Source organism: Abramis brama (genome assembly GCF_963993115.1).
Source record: "Abramis brama genome assembly, chromosome: 13".
Classification (NCBI taxonomy): Eukaryota; Metazoa; Chordata; class Actinopteri; order Cypriniformes; family Leuciscidae; genus Abramis; species Abramis brama.
In genome coordinates, this window is record NC_139975.1 from 29,947,195 (window position 1) to 29,953,194 (window position 6,000).

At 36.3% G+C, this 6,000-nt stretch overlaps 1 protein-coding gene and 1 long non-coding RNA gene across 7 annotated transcripts in view; one reads left to right on the top strand and one right to left on the bottom strand.

Moving 5' to 3' along the window:
* Window positions 1–3,608, bottom strand: part of hdx (highly divergent homeobox) — a 26,137-nt gene extending 22,529 nt beyond the window's left edge. For 5 of the 6 annotated variants that reach the window (XM_084134001.1, XM_084134003.1, XM_084134002.1 and 2 more), the window contains exon 1: window positions 2,197–2,309. The gene's annotated coding sequence lies outside the window, so the exon portion shown is untranslated. Of the gene's footprint in view, window positions 1–2,196; window positions 2,310–3,571 lie in introns of those variants that run through there. The other variant, XM_084133999.1, reaches the window with a different exon arrangement.
* On the top strand, window positions 1,637–5,669 carry LOC311095479. Its single transcript, XR_014608838.1, has 3 exons — window positions 1,637–1,713; window positions 4,089–4,249; window positions 5,483–5,669. It is a non-coding gene; the product is annotated as an uncharacterized lncRNA (long non-coding RNA).
* Window positions 5,670–6,000: the final 331 nt, after the last annotated feature.

The window sequence follows — 6,000 nt, forward strand, 5'->3', positions numbered from 1 at the left end:
TCACTACTTTGAGGAAAGATTAAGCATGGAGCAAGATTTGTTTTACCAATGTTTATGTTACATCAGTCATTCAGGCTAGAGCTCGGCTAAAGAATGCACTGTTATTGATACAGTTGTTCTGTATCAACATGTTCACCGCAATAAATGTATACACGTTCACCACAATAAATTAGAAAAATACTCTGTAAATAAATAAGTACAAGTAAAATAATCGGTTTGTTGATAGACATGACCTTATTCATGCTGATTGTGAGGAATTACAGTTGCAACATCTCATAATGTCCCTCAAACTGAGTAGTGTATCACTGAGAAACACTGAGTCCTGCTCGAGTCGTCCTTGCAATGGAGGTTCGGGTTGAATAACTAGTTCTTCCAGTGTTTCATCATCGCACTTGCGCTCGAATTGATATGGTCATCGACGTCATTGTTCGTTACAGTGTTTAGTTTAAGGTGTAGGAAGCCTCAGGACAGCTGACGTTGTTAAGGCAAAGGGTGTTTTTGCTTTCGACACGCTGTACACGGTAAACAAAGACTGAGCTGTCTGGCCAATCAGAGCAGAGTATATCGCGGAAAGGAAGGATCTTCCGAGTCATTTGAGAATCATTGAAAATATGGTGATGTGCAAATGTATATTATGAGGAAATGAAACAGTTTTTTGACCTTTGATGCATGTAAACCTGTTGTAGTAGTCTCCAAAACAGCATTAGGAAACTTTAAAATAGCATAATAGGGGCACTTTAAAAAAAAATACCCGAAATATTGAAATGCCTTAATTACAGCTGTAATTAATTTCTGTAATTACATCTATAATTACACTGTTGACAGTCCCTTACTCCTTAACCCACCCATAAACCTATCCATACAACCAAACCTGTCCTAACCTTCCCTGTATCCCACCTCAATAGCAGCAAGTGTTTTGCAATACAACATCAACACGATAAGTACAGTGTATCTTAGATACATTTTTTTTATATATATATTTAGGACAAATAAAGTGGGACCTAAAATATTTTTTACAATTTCAGTCCAACCACATTACATGAGAAAGTTCTTCATCTGCTTATTCAATAAAAAGCATAAAATCACTGATTCATGGTTATCATAGTTACTAGGCTATATGTTATGATAATAAAACTATGTTAGTCCTATTATTCAAATAAATACAATGACAGAAAGATTGGGTTGCACTTTATTTTAAGGTGTGTTTGTTACACTGTAATTATATATTTAAGTACTGAGTGATACATGTATAATAAGTAACTACATGTACTTACTATAGGGTTAGGATAAGGGTTTGATTTGGTTTAGGGTTAGTTGCAAGTAATTACACATAATTTGTAGTTATTACTACAGTAACTACATGTAGGCTATATCAATGTAACAATGACAGCGTAAAATAAAGTGTAACCAAAGATTGTTAGACTGTGTGAAAGAGGCGTGCCTTTCATCACAACGTGAATGTAGTGAAATCTAAATTTCGTCCAAGATAATAGATTACCGTTCCGTTTAATAAAATGCTATACAAGGTAAAACTGTGTTAATAAAAATGCTGTGTGCCTCAGCGTAATCGCGTAAGCATGAGCGTTGTTTGTTGTGATGAGTGGCGGTGCTGATGCGGTTTAGCTGCAGTGCTAAAGTCTCCATCCCGCGCCATTACAAACACTCTCAATAACATCTAACGTTAGCGTGTCACCGCTGCTCGGACAGCTCATGGTAAACAAACAGTTCATCTGATTTAGCATGTGGATATCTGGAATGCTCAGAAAATGTATGTTAATCGCCGACGTTTCATTTGTGCGTTTTAAATAATATCACGTAATACATTTGCGCTCGTGCATGAAATCATAATAATCTCAAACAGAGCTAAAATGGGCATACGACCACCCTCATCTCGGAGATAAAACGCTAGGGGTTGGGGTAACAAATTAAATGAAATGCGTAACTAAACTGAAGTAAAGTGGGGGAAAAGGGGGAAAAAAGATACAGACAAATTCCTGACGCGCGCTAGTGCGCGAGAGAGGCCCAGGAGGCCACGCGCGAGCCAAATCCACCACGCGAAACTTTTATTATTATTATTATTATTTTGCATTGCTCGAAAAGCGATGCTGGTATAAATGTATGAGACGGGCTATTTGGAATGAGACCCGTGCTGTCACCACAACCTTACAATATTCCTCGGCGTGTTAAAAGAGATACCTTTTGTTGAGAAATCAACGGGCCCCCTCGAATTCAGCAGATTTCCTTACGAATCCCCTGGCTAGACAATGAAATCAAAACGTCCGATCATCAATTCTAATCATGATCGTGACGTCGGAGATGACACGAGCCAATGGAGATGCAGAATCATCGTTCTGACACAAACAAACCCCGCCCACCACTGTTAGGTGAGGGTGGAGGTTTCGAAAGAGAGACCACTGATGCTGCTGATGATTACAAGTTACTGGGCACACTGGGCAAAAATACATATTATTATACCAGGCTACAGATTCTATAAGGAACAAAAATACCATAACATCATTTTTGATAGTTTAACATAATCATCATAAATATAAGTAATACAAAGCAGGCTAATAAAATAATGCCTAAGACATTTTAAGAGAGAGTTTAGGCATAGCAAGGCAAGGCAATTCTATTTATACAGCACATTTCATACACAATGGTAATTCAAAGTGCTTTACATAAAAAGTTTAAATAACCATAAAATAATCACAACAGATGCATAATAAAGTATAAATATCATGCATAGTAAATAAAAATAAAAGCAGAGAATAAAAATGATTACTAAATTCAGGATGTCCCTATCTGAACGGAAGAGTCTGTGAGTTTCGTGATTTTACAATAGTAGCAACACACCGGCTTAGTGTGAAAAAAAAGTCTTTAATGCAACATTTCCTCTATTTCAAATGTGAAAAGTCCTGATAAGACATTCTTATGGCATGTAGCCTCTGACATCTCCATGTCTGTTTTAATGTAAATGATCCACATTTTATTAAATAAACACTTTTAGTTGATTACTCAGCCAAACAAATGAAAGATCTATTTTTCAAGACTCTCTCTTTCACTCAGGTTTTCAGTTCACTTTGCTTCCTGTGTTTCCTCTGCTATACTGATATGGGTTTCCTCGTTACTGATTACAGATAGCAAGGTGACATTGATACATTGATCCAAACCATCATGTTGGTCAAGTTTGACATTTCAGTGTTTAAAGAATGTTGGACCAGCATTTGACAACAGAACACATGTGTGGAGACAGTGACATTGAACTAACAGTGATTTGTGCAACACTTTAGAAAACTGTTCCTTCATTAATGAATAACTACACAGTAATAAATGAGAAACGCACTTTTAACATTCTAGTAACTACTATTAACTAACAAGAAACTCTGATTAAGGAATTAGTAAGTAATAGCACTTAGTCCAACGTGGTAGTTCACTATTAGCTAATCAGTATTCAGGAGCAGTTCTAAAGTGTTAGCGTGTGTAGTTGATGAGCAAGATCATGCATGCGCAGTATCTCTGCTGAACACTAGTGGCTGTTCCTCAATCAGTGGGGTGTTTTCAATCGCTTTACCTGATTTGCTCTAATCCACTGGGGGCCTGGTTTAGGGGTCGGCCTTCATGATCATGATGATAGCAAGTCTGTTGAAAAATGGTTGAAAAACATCCATTGTAGATTAATAATGGCCACTGATTGGTAAACACCCGTTTTAGTTTTGCATGTGCAATTCTCAGTTTTAGAGAGAACACACAGGTCCATCTTCTGGAACAATTTCAAACTAGGGTGCATTATCATACCTTATTATTTCTCTGTTCTTTTGTTTTGCGTGCTTGTTATTTGCGTTTGATTTGTATTGTTACTGACTGCAGTGAGATGCATTCATTAAAAAAGTAGTGTTTGAATAAAGCATCCATTTTTCTACATTCTTAAAAATGCATGTTGCTTTAGGAATGTTTATAATTTCCTGATTAAAGTTCTAATTTTTTTTGAAGTGCAAATGACTTGAACATGAGCAAGAATATATATGCATAGCCCACGTATTGCATGATTTACTCAATGCTTACAGAGCACTTTGCCTTCTTTCCTTTAGTGAAGGCAGATGAGGATGGACAATTCAAATAAAGAGAAGCACCCTCCTGATGATGCTGACATCGATCATATATTGAGTTGTAGTCAATAGGATCATCACTGACCTGGGATTTGATGCTATCCTGTGCTTCATCTCCTGCTCCCTGATCACTGCTCCATCAGGTAATCATTCATATTCCTGAATCACTATTTCATTTGAGGAATGTAACTGATCTCCATTCAGTTTAGCTTGTTCCCACCAAAACACACACACACAAAAACTACATCTTAAGTGACTGACAAGGCTATTTTGTGATATTTAAAGAGATTAAGGTCTAAAGTGAATCTGCAGCTTTGAATGAGATTTCATTGAAAAAAACCTAAGCTATTTTATTCTTCAAGATAATCTTGTCACTTGAATGCTAAATAGTTTCATGGAAAACTAACTGAGATGTTTATAGTAATGGCCATAGTTCAGAGGAGTTTATTCCATTATTTTGTGTTGAGTGTTTTTTTTTTTTTTTTAAAGTGAATCATATTGTGTTTAGCATATTAACATTCTTGAATGTGACTGTATGTTTGACAACTGAATTAACTTGCTCTTAAGTAACATAATGCTTATAAACCAAAGGAAAGAGTCTAATGCAAGCCAGATTTTTAAAACCTAAACCGTTGGACCACTGACGTCAGACTTCTGAAACAAATTTTATTTATAAAGGTTTTAATGCTTTTGTTCTTTTTGTCCCACTTTTTATTTTTAAAGAAAGGTCTTTTATCTTTTTTGTCATTGATTGATAGACTGTTAAATAAAATAAAGTGACTCAACTGCATGCTGGAAAGGTGTCATTTATAATTTAAAAGGTTTTTTCCCAAACTTTGAAATAGTCAGGAACTTGTTGATGTACCATTGAAATATTAATGTTGTTTTAACTAACTATATCAGATGGCAACATTGTTTTATGTTGCCATTACATTTCAGTGTTTTTAACAAAAGTGATGTAGAATCAACATCATAGTGTAACGTTGATCAAACTACAGTATAATACCAATGATTATTTTTTGTTCATTTTAATGTTGATTCAACATCAGTGATGAAGAATCAGTGTTGATTAAACGACATTGACAAAGGTTTTTGTTAAAATCCCACCATTGTTTCAACATTAATTGAGGGTGCAAAATTGATATTGAACCAACATCACTTTATAACATTGATTCAATGACATTAATGTTGCCGCATCAACATTGACTCAACAATTATGGCTTGCTATCTTGGGAATGTTCACCTGTGTCTTGTTTGGTTCCTCATTTAGCCTTTTGTATCCCTCAGTTTCAGTTGTGTTTTGTCGTATTATTGTGTGGGTTTCCGTTTCTCCAGCATTTTTCTTGTGCTCCTGAGTTTTGTCTCTTTTATTAAAGCGGAGCTGCTGCAACTAGATCCTCATCTCTTCTCCTTGTTTCATCACTGTGACAGAAGAACAGACCGTCTAAATGGATCTAGCAGTAGTACAAATCCTCCTCCTCACCCAAGGGTACCATTCCCTTGAGGATCAGAGGCAGAAGATCTCAATCCCCCAGAGCTTCTGGAAGACTGGAAAACTTGAGAATGACATCAGACAAGCTCAGTCATAGTCAAAAGTAAAACGTCCACAGGGTATGTATCTCCCCCAGTCTGTCCTCCACACAGTTTGACACCACTCCTTCCAAATTGTCTTAAATGATGAACAGCTACATTGATTCCAGTTGTCATTTCAGAATTTCTGAGTGTGTGGAGTAGGGGTGTAATGATACCCTCATGTCACGATTTGATACATTTCACGATACTGAACTCACGATTCTTGCGATACTCCATCAAAATGGTAAATTTGGTATAACAGTGGGTGTGTAAAAGAAAAGTTTTGACATGGTGCTGGAAACCCAATGCACAGGACAATAGT